We start from the raw sequence: 11561 nt of genomic DNA, 5'->3' as shown, positions 1-11561 counted from the left end.
TATATATATATATATATATATTAAAATAGTTTTTAAAGAACCAAGGGTCTCTTTTATAAAACTCAAATGCTAGAGTTTGGCACAAATGTTTGCATCTGCATATCATTGCCATTTCTGGTTATAAACGAGGCCCCAGGATTCCCACAATCTTTAGGAAACCTGGATATATGAGGGAATGTTACAAGTTAAATTTTCTGGACCTGGAAGAGTCACCGAAGTTATTAGATTATTTAAAAAGTCATTTCTTTGATGAATATACAATTTAATAGTTAGCTCTCAAATATGTCATCAGATAAAAATGGGTATTTATTTAATAACAATCGACTATATAAAAGTCAGCATATCCTGATTTTGGGGCGCACATAGTGATTACGTCATAAACGTTGATTGGCAGTTGAGGCAGTTGTTGTCCCAGGGTCATCATAAACAAATATTGGTCTCAGGACAACGAGGACTTCATAATCAGGATGTGAATAAAAGTCATGTAGATTCATTTATAATAAAGTGTAAGTGTGAAAACTGAAGAACATTCAGTTATTCTATAATTATGAACTTTAATCATATTAATAATTTCACTTAATTGTTTTAACATATTTACATACTAGTTTCTAAAAATGAGCAGCCTAATTTTTAAGTTATATTTCATGATGTTGAAACATGGGAAAAACAAAAAAACAAGACAAAAAGCTGTGGTTGTTGTCAATCATTCCCAAAACTTTGCAGTACGTGGCCATATACGTAAAAACAAAACAAATAGTGACTATGGGCTGTCAAGCCAAAAATAATGAGCACACACACTGCAGGAGTCATCTGTTATAATCAGGGGGCAGGGTTTCATATTTTTTTGAAGCACCCCTGGGTGCCGCCTGTTACAGATCACTCGGAGACAGAGGAGTAACAGATGAAGTAGATGTTTATTTATAGACACAAGCAGAGGAGCAGGTAATGAGGAGTGGATGGGTGTTGGGATCCGTGCCGGGAAGGTAGTGACCACACACGCACCGTTGGGGCCCACCCCAGGAATTGGTTCCAGGAGTTCTGGTGGCCGTGACAGAAGGTACGGAGGAAGCGTCCGATCTCCTGGACCTTTCTCTCCGTCTGCCTGTTGGACTGTGGGTGGTAGCCGGAGGACAGGTTGATGGCCACACCTAGGAGGGAGTGAAACGCTCTCCATACCCGGGAGATGAACTGGGGGCCCCGATCCGACACAATGTCCTCTGGAATGCCGAAGTACCTGAAGACATGGTTTAACATCAGTTCTGCCGTTGCCATGGCAGAATTATCAGAATACATGTGTTGTTGTCAGAGGGTGGAAGGTCCGTTATGAAATCCACCCCTAGGTGTGACCACGGGCGGTTGGGAACGGGCAGACGATGGAGTTTGCCAGATGGTAGATGGCGAGGACTTTTGGACATGGCGCAGCTGGTACATCCACTCACATACCTTCTGACATCCGAGGCCATGTTGGGCCACCAGAAGCATTCCCGTAGCAACGAGAGGGTTCCATTGACCCCCGGGTGACCAGTGCCAAGTGATGTATGGGTGGAGTGGATAAGAGGAGTGCGCTGTGTCCTAGGAATGTATTGGTGTCCTGGTGGGCAACCCGGCGGGGTGTTGTTGGGAGCTTCGGCTGGAGGTAGAGTCTCTGCTGACCAGGTGATAGGGGCGACTATGACCTTGTCCGGGAGGATGGGTTCGGGGTTCTCCGACTTTTCCTCGGGTGCATAACACCTGGACAGAGCCTTTACGTTCTTAGCCCCAGGGTGGTAGGTGATGGAGAACTGGAAGCGGGTGAAGAATAGCGCCCAGCGGGCTTGTCTGGGAATGAGTCTCTCGGCTGCTCTAAGGTATTCCAGATTCTTGTGGTCTGTGAGCACTAGAAAAGGATGTTTGGCTCCCTCAAGCCAATGTCTCCACTCCTCCAGGGCAAGCTTGATGGCAAGTAGCTCCCTATTTCCGATGTCATAATTTAGCTCCGCCGGGTTGAGTTTCCTGGAGAAGAAGGCGCATGGATGGAGGCGGCTGGGTGTCCCCTGCTGCTGGGATAGGACCGCTCCCACTCCGGTGGTAGAGGCGTCCACTTCCACAACAAATGGTAAGTCTGGGTCTGGATGCACGAGGAGTGGGGCGGTCGTGAAGGCCAGCTTCAAGGCCTGGAAGGCTTCAGTGGCAGCAGGAGTCCATGACAGGGACTTAGGCTTCTGACGAAGGAGGTTGGTTAGAGGACTGGTGATAGTACTAAAATTCTGAATGAATCGTCTATAAAAGTTGGCGAAGCCAAGGAATCGCTGCAGTTCCTTTATAGTGGTAGGAATGGGCCAGTCCCTGACAGTGCTTACCTTCCCCTCGTCCATCCGGATGCCACTGTGGTCGATGGTATATCCAAGGAACTGCACTGAGGGATGATGGAATGAACACTTCTCTGCTTTTAGGTAGAACTGGTAGTCCCTCAGGCATTGCAGGACCTCCGCAACGTGGTGTTGATGTTCTGAAGGTGGTCTTCCACTCGTCCCCCTCACGTATCCGGATGAGGTTAAACGCGCTGCGGAAGTCCAACTTGGTGAACACAGTGGCACCACGGAGATGTTCAAGGGCCGCTGGGACGAGGGAAAGAGGATATCGGAACTTCTGAGTTATCTTGTTAAGGCTCTATAATCGATACATGGCCTAACCCTCCATCCTTCTTGGCCACGAAGAAGAAACTGGAAGCAGCAGGGGAGGTAGATGGGCGGATGTATCCTTGAGCCAGTGCCTCCCTGATGTAATCCTCCATGGCCTTCTCCTCGGGAACGGATAGGGGATAGAACCGTCCTTTAGGCACTGGTGCACCCGGCAGCAGATCTATTGCACAGTCCCACGGCCGGTGTGGAGGCAGCTTGGAGGCCCGCTTCGGGCAGAAGACATCACTGAAGGGGGCGTAGCACTGGGGAATGGAGATGGACTGGTTCTCGACAGGGCTTTCAATGGAGGTGGAGTAGACTGGTAGTGGTTCGGGGGGACGTTCCACTAGAACAGGACAGCCGGAGATACATGATTGAAAGCAGGCTTCGCCCCACTTCAGGATTTCTCCGGTCTTCCAGGAGATCACCGGGTTGTGCTGCTCCAACCATGGGCGCCCTAGGATGACATCAGCGGTGAAGTTGCCGGCAGAAACTGGTAGAGATACATCAGCCGCAGTAAGTGTCACAACAGTGGTGAGTGGTTTCATTTGATATCGTGAAGGAAGGATGGCACTCACCATGGGACGAGGAGGACGAACGGGGCACCCAGCTATGGTATGCCCCGCAGCTGCACAGTACAGACAAAGATTCTGGGCCAGCCGTCTTTGACGCTCCGCCATAGCTAGGCGGTATGAATCCACTAACATGGGTTCGTTGGCTGGTTCTGGGGAGCTGACGTTCTCTGGTCGGCAGAGCAGTGTAGAGGAATGCGCCTGGCCCTGGTGCTCTTCTAAGCACGACTGCATACGAGTGGCGAAGTGGATGGACAGCTGGATGAATCGCTCGAGGCTGATGGTATCCTCGTATGCAGCGAGATGCAACCGCACTCTGGGTTCCAGTCCATGGCGATAGGTAGTGAGCAGGGCCTGTTCGTTCCACCCACTGGAGGCCGCCAGAGTTCTGAACTGCAAGGCATAATCATTGACAGACATTTTCCCTTGTTTCAAATTATATAGTCTCTCACCTTTCGAGGAGTCCCAGGCAGGTTTGCCGAAAACTTCCCGGAAATGTTCGATGAAGCTAGAATATGACTGGGTTACAGGGTTATTCTGAGTCCAGAGAGAATCTGCCCACTGCAATGCCTTGCCTTGTAACTGGGAAATTATGAAAGCTACCTTGGATCGGTCCGTTGGATATGAGAGCGGTTGCATCTCCAGGACCAGTGAACACTGAAGCAGGAAACCGCTGCATTCCTCCACCGAACCAGAGTAGGGCGCTGGCCGGGCCATGGGACTGGCGTGCACGGCAGGTGAAGGAGGGATGACGTGATCAGAGGAAGTGCTCGCTGGTGGTGGTGAAGCTGTTGCTGACATGAGTGTCCGACGGAGTGCATCAACTAATTCCTGGAAGGGGTCAGTGAGGCTCATTCTTGTTTCTCTCGGTGCTGGTCCAGTCATCTGTTACAGATCACTCAGAGACAGAGGAGTAACAGATGAAGTATATGTTTATTTATAGACACAAGCAGAGGAGCAGGTAGTGAGGAGTGGATGGGTGTTGGGATCCGTGCCGGGAAGGTAGTGACCACACACACGCACCGTTGGGGCTTAGAGGAGTCTTCGGGGGTTATCCTTAGAGAGAAGATGGAAGTGGAGTCTTCGGAGTTTATCCTTGGAGAAAAGGTAAAGAGGCGTTAGTCCTTATAGTTAGCACACATGAATGATCTTGTCGCGAACGTGACCGGACAATGACTGGGTGCGTGTGTGTGGCTTTTATGGTGCTGTGGTGGATGACTGGTGATGAGGATCAGGTGGTGATGGTTTAGTACTCAGGTGAGGGTGTGGGCTGTGATTGTGTGGAGGTGGAACCTGGCGTGTTTGTGACACCGCCATTGATTAGCGGACCCCCACCTGCTGTTAGCATTCCATTGACTCCAATTCATTTTGGCATCACTTTGACAGCGAATAACTTTACATCTGAGGCATTTAAAGACTCCATTTGTCCATTAATTGTTTCTAAAGAAACACGGAAATGTATAAAAGGCCCCATTACCTTGTATCTTATGTTATGGCCCTGTAGAAGCAGTTTTTGTAAAAAATAAATAAATAAATAGGCTAACGATTGCATCATAACTTGCGACTCTCTGTGGTACAGTAGAGAAATTACCATATGGACAGGAGGAGAAGCTCGCAGGCCATCTTTTACTGTCTATTTCCGTGTTTCCACCGAAATTACCCGGAACATTTGTACCAGGAACTTTTTTTTCCCAGGAAAAATCTGTGTATCTCCCGCTGATCGCATGGAGCTCACCGTCTCTGAGATTGGCGAAACATATTTTTAAATAGGCGCTGTCTTTATAAATAAACCACAGAGTTGAGTTTTAAACAACTACATTCTCACTTGAAATACTTTTAAAATTACATTTCATGACACAATAACAGTAATATTTTAAAATGATCCAAATAAATGGTGGTTGAACTCAACCAATGCTGCGTGAACTCAACCAATCAGGATGTTTAGCGCACAAGTCCCGCCCCCGAAAGTTCCGGAACTTTGAAAAAGTACCACCTCGCCAGCAGGGATTTTCTGAGGGGCACTTTATTTAGTTCCTGGTTCCTGCGGTGGAAAGACACAGAGTACCAGGCCAAAGTCCCTAGTTCCTGGGTAAAGTTCCTGCTGTGGAAACGCGGCATATGAGGCCATTGGGGGGACGTGGAGGCATGAAGTGAAGGGAGAAGCCCACAAAGAGTCCATGAAAGCAACAGGACAAAATTATTCAACAACGTCTGCAAGATTCGGTGGGTGATTCAGATTTCTCTTGGCACAGTGGTTAGAAGACTTACAGGATGCTCACGTTTCATTTACATTATCAAGCTCAGTACGTTCGAACCCCAAGAAGTGTGTGCTTCTAATTGACTTAATTTGTCTCTGTGTCCATTTCTTTTACTGTCTATGGTAATAATGGCAGTGGTCAGCAGTCTCTCAGCTGGCAGGTTTCCTCTTGATGGCGCTCGCAGAGATCAGATGAGACTCCCATCCTCCATCACTTCTTATTGACACGAAGCAACCTGTCCTCCAACCAATATGCTCTAATAGGTTGTTTGTCCAAATCCCTGAAATACGACCCATCAGAGCATATACTACAATTGCGCCCCATAGGCAAAAGGTTGTTTTCATATTAATGTTTTGTACTCTTTTATTTGCACTCTGATTTGCGTTTCGTGTAGCTCAGTTGGTAGGTTATTGTGTCATATCTTGATATGGAATCATGCTATCATGGGTTAGATCCCGGAGAACGGATGGGCACGTGAAATGTATATGTTCAATAAATCATAATTTTGCATGATTTCTGTGAGGGTTAGGTCTAGGGGTGGGGTTAGGTGTGGTCATTCGAACGAATAAAAGCCACCTAGTAAAATATGCATGAATTACTGTGAGATCGTTGTAAAAACTCCACACATTGCATTTAAATAAACATGCGTTTTGATTGGTAATGACATTTTACGTCATTTCATGAAGACAGACGCTACGCGATACTGTCATTATTTTTACACCCACTAGAGGCCAAACGACCTAAATGGTCATTTTTTGTTGGAGGACAGGCTCGCAGGAAGAGATAGTTAATGGATCGCAGTACAACTACAATAAATGACACCCTTCCATAACGATTGTACACGTGATACAGACAACTTTTCGGATTACGTTTTTCCATGAATATAAAAAAACGTTAGGGCTAGGAATCGCGCCTGAAACAAAACAGGGACATAACAACAATGTACCACTGAACATATTAGACAAAAAAATAAAATAATAAATTTGGACACAAGAACAATTTAAAGAGTAAAAAGGACCGCCTGGAAATTGTACATTTTCTGGTATTGGTGATTGTAATTTGTTGTTGTTACTAAGAGAGATTATTTATTTTCATTATTCAACATTTCTAATTTTAGTTTTGTATTACTTTAAGGCTACTAATATATCTAAAAACAAATAAAATGTATATATAAAAAATTATAATAATACAAATGGACAAAAGAATAACACTAAATCTTTTAAAAAAATTACAGTGAATATAGAAAAAAAAATGCTTAATAAAATATTACCAAAAGCTATAATAGTATATCAATGATGATTATTTACTTATTCATTTATCTATGGTTTTTATTTTAAACTTCACTAACTTCGTAAATTTCACAAAATGTTGAATGCCATGACTGTAATGATGATTTCATTAGTTGTGTTTGTAAAGAGGTTTAATAACCTCTTGTATAAGGGGTTTAACCTATCTGGAAATATATAATTCGTCAAAATTACCATAATTATTGTTTATATTTGCTTGATTAAATGCTTTCCTCTGAAGCTCTTACTGTTTTGATAACCTTTGTGATGCTCCCAAGTTATTTTGTCATGCCTTGCTGTCAACTCTGCCCTCCTGGCCTCAATATAATGGAAGTCTTTTTATAATATCCTCATTTAAATAATAAGACCAGTTGGTTGAAAAGAAACCTAATTTACACCTGCATGGAGGAGACAAACGGAGTGACAGGATTCAACAAATTCCTGGAAGAAAGAGACATCATTGCATAAAAAGTCAAAAATATAACGTCGGAAAAAGTTTTGATTTTAAATGTGGGAATAAAAAGTTAAAACGCTAATTTATATATATATTAGCATGATAAATCTGTGGGGGCCAAAGAGTCAGTGACCCCATCCTCAAAAATACTTTAAAGTCATTATGCTTTGAAAATAAATATGCTTTAGTGCATAATGGGGATGCCAAATCAGTTGACCAAATCTCTGATGATACATGATATTTAGAGATCATTGTGATGAAATCAGCAGCAGAAAGATCATCTAAACTCAAATGAAACCCCAGATGACCCCTGTAAAATGGAAAGACATAACAGCATACTATTCCTTTGGTATAGAGACACTTGCTGTGCTGTCTTCAGGCTCACAGACTGTATGAGCCACCAGCATTTCACATTGCTCTCGTGGCATCTGAAGGCCGGTGTGAAGTCTGACTGAGACAGACAGGAGGCCCATGTATGGACAAAGTATCAGGCCAGGCTTTTACTATCTCTGTACCTGATAGAGATAAGCACCCTGTCTGTTTATGACACTTGTGACAGCCTGATTAAAATAGACTGAGAGGAATGACTGCAGATAAATCCAGCCATATGTATATTTTTTTCTATAAAATACATTTTGGTAAAATATTTATTTCAACATAACTACCAAAACATAATGATGTCAGTTATTAATTAAATGTCCCTGTGAAAAAAAAAAAAAAAAAACTACAATGTTTTCATCAGTTTAGTAAAATACGACATGTAAGAGTTTTGTAAAGCTTAGATATTCTCAACAATACTAAAGCTGCCTTCACATGCTATCGGAATTATCGTAAATACGAGTTTCCACAGCGGAAATTGGACATGAACGGCCTCTCAAGTCGTTACTTCAAGGGAACTCTGAGATTATTTTGATACTCGAGATTCTGTGGGCCATAAACCTTTAAACGTGGTGGAGAGGATGACGATTGCTGCTGCCAATGCTATTCTTTTATTTTTTTCAACACCTTGTCTTGTTGTTAAAATAGTGCCTATTTCTATATACAGTATGAACGGTAGCACTTTATTTTACAGTCCTGTTCCTTATGTACATACTATGTACTTATTATAGTAATTGCAATAACTATGCAATAACTAGGTACTAACCCTGAACCTACCCCATTGTATTACCAGAACTTTCTTAGATAAATACACTGTAAGTAGACTATAAGTACATGTTAGTACACGTACTGTAAAATAAAGTGCAACCGTATGAACAATCATTTGAAGCATGTTGTATGTTTTATAAACAGTGAAATAATCATGAATTTGACCTAAATTTCCAGAATCTTGTGAGGTGAATGTTTATGATTATCAACCAATGGAATATTAAATTTTAAAGGTGCAGTTGGTATATTTTAGCGGCATCTGGCGTGAGGTTGCGAACTGCCACCAACGGCTCAGTCCCCCGCCCACCCCTCCCTTCAGAGAAGCTATGGTGACCAACTCAGGTAAAGATGTCGTCAGTAAAGACAGCAGAGAGCAATGAGATTTCTTTACAAAGGTCTTATGTCATATTTACATAAGATTTTACAATATCTGCACTTTTTGAGGTGCTAATAGACGGTGGTTACGATTACACTCATGTTAATTTGTTATCCTATTTTTCGCTGTTAAACTGAATGTACGTTAGTTTCCTAAAGGAAACAGCGTTATGTAATAAAGACTATCATAATTATTTTAAGGCTGTTAAAGTGGTAATTGTTAAAAGTGATGTTTTGCATGTAATATTTGCATGTTATATATGACTTGTTGAGCTTGAGTCTTCATTGTGCCCGTGCCAGGAGTTAACTAAAGTTACACAGAAGTCTGCTTGTGTGAGGAGGAGGCGGTTTACTCAAGTTTCTTCAGAAGAGAGGGAAAGACAGTTTAAGGCAAGTGAACTTCATAATTTCAAGTTATTCGGGTTTTTTTTTTTTTTTTTTTTTTTTTTTTTAAGAGTAAAATAATATTAATATTTATTATAATAAAATTTGTTGTAGATGTTGAAAGCCAGAGACATAGGAGAGCATCATTATTTTGAGATTTATGTAAATTATTTTTAGAAAATAAATGTTTCTGATGTCTCCTGCCTGTTTACTTCACATTTTGATGCAACAACAGTATGATTTCGTGCTCATTTCATTAAAACCATTGATGTCTGTGTTTTTTATTGCAGAACTCAAACCAGCTTTGGAGTTGTCTGATTTGGAGAGTCATCATTCTTGGTCTTCCTTCTTAAAGGTAAAGTTCAAACTAAAAATAATTTACTTGCACTCATGTCATTCCAAACATATAAAACTATTGTCTGTCTTTATAACACAAATAATATATTTTTAATAATCATAATTTTTAGTTAATCCATTGAGAGTCCAGATAGTATTTTCAAGCCTCATAAATCCATTCTGATATTTATGTATGAATGCATTTTAAATTATATGATATCGAACATGTACTGTATGTTCAAAAGAAAATACTGGTCTCCCAGACTAGCAATGGGGGAGTAAAAAATGACAATTTTTTTTTTTTTTTTTTATGAACTAACCCTTTGAAGAGCAGCTCTCCACGTACATGACAATTTGTGAGGTATGTGAAAGTCATGACTGTTTTAATGTTTCTGAAAGCAAAGTATTTATTCATTACATGCCCTCACACTACTGCTTTACCTATCCTTACGGATGTGAATACACCTCTATCTGAAAATGGATAGAGTTTAATTAAGTGTTTTCTCTTTTCAAATGTGTTTCTCTTTTTAGGCCACTGATTAAGAGCAGGCGGTGACTGGGATGAATGCTGGTCAAAGAAGATATTGTCCTTTGTCCTAAACTGATGCAGCAGTGGTTTTAAAGGAGGACGCTGCCCTAGATGATTTAAACAATGTCACATACTGTGCTGATGGGGCTTCTTCATGACTACATCAGTTATGCTGAAAAGATCATGAAAATTGACCGTGATGCATGATCTGTATTCATGGACCATGAAACAAACTGTAAGTGTATAATTTGTAAAAACAAAATGTTAAATGCTTGTTCAGAAATGGAGTTTACACTGTTACTCAAACATACTGCTCACATTCTTTCACACACACATGCGTCTGTTAAATGTTATAATATCAGTGTTAATGTTGTGGTTTATTTGTGAACTGTCATGCCAGAATAGTTTTAAAGAACTTAACTAATTGTACAATTATTGTATAAAAGTGTTTTTGTATATTTGTATACTATATATAAAATGTACCAAAAAAGTCCAATTTGATCTTGAAAGTTATATTCAACAAATGTTCAATGCTCTATGAACTCTGTAAATGCTGTTAATGCCATACTTTTCTGCATTTCTTCTTACATGCATGTTAATGACTTTTTTTCTCTTGTTTTTAATAAATATTTACCTTTTGATTGTTATTCTTTGTCTGTAAAAGTGATTTTAAAATGAACTAGATTTGTAGGTTTAAAACCAAGCTCAATGGGTTCATTTTAGCCTAGCAGTTTAGTAATTTTAAACCATAAAAAAGAAACCCAGCTTGCTGGGTTAAACATACTAAACTAAACATACTAAAATAACCCAGCATTGGGTTAGTCCCTTTTTGACCCAGCGCTGGGTTGCCAAAATAACCCAAATTGGGTTGTTTTCAACCCAGCAGTTTTTAGAGAGAGAGGATAGTCTGGACTGCTGACGGTTCACTGTTAAAACCCTTCCCATTCTCCAAGAACTGCACTCATCCAAGAGCAAAGGAGCCGGCAAAATCATTCTGGACCCCTCACACCCATCCCACTTTCTTTTTGACTACAGAGCAATGTGCACCAAACAGCCCAGCATAAGAAGAACCCCTCTCATGAACTGCTAACTTGGCAATAAACACACACAACACTATTTATACATTTATCTAACACTTCTTATTCACATTTCCTTGCATTTGCACATAACACGCCTGTGCACATGCACAAATACCATTTATTCTCTATTTTGGATTTTGTGTGTATATTGCTATTTCATATTACCATTCTATTTTTTTATCTGTCTTGTCATTCTGCTTGTGCTGTGGGAGTTTCTGTCATCAAAACAAATTCCTCATATGTTAACATAGGCTACCTGGCAATAAAGCTTTTTCTGATTCTGATACTTATTCTGATAATAATATAAGAATGGTTTATCAGTGTAGTGGCCTAAAGTGTTCAGGTGAAACAGCCATAAATGATAAGGTTTTGATATGATGTCTGTGAATGCTGTGTAGCTCCGCAGAAAGAGGAGTTAGAGTTTAATGAAATGAAGGGTGCAGCACATTCACTTGTCACATTGCCTGACGTCATCGAGGGAG

This window comes from Carassius auratus, chromosome 45, assembly GCF_003368295.1.
Source record: "Carassius auratus strain Wakin chromosome 45, ASM336829v1, whole genome shotgun sequence".
In the NCBI taxonomy this organism is placed as follows: Eukaryota; Metazoa; Chordata; class Actinopteri; order Cypriniformes; family Cyprinidae; genus Carassius; species Carassius auratus.
This window is presented reverse-complemented; position numbering follows the sequence as displayed.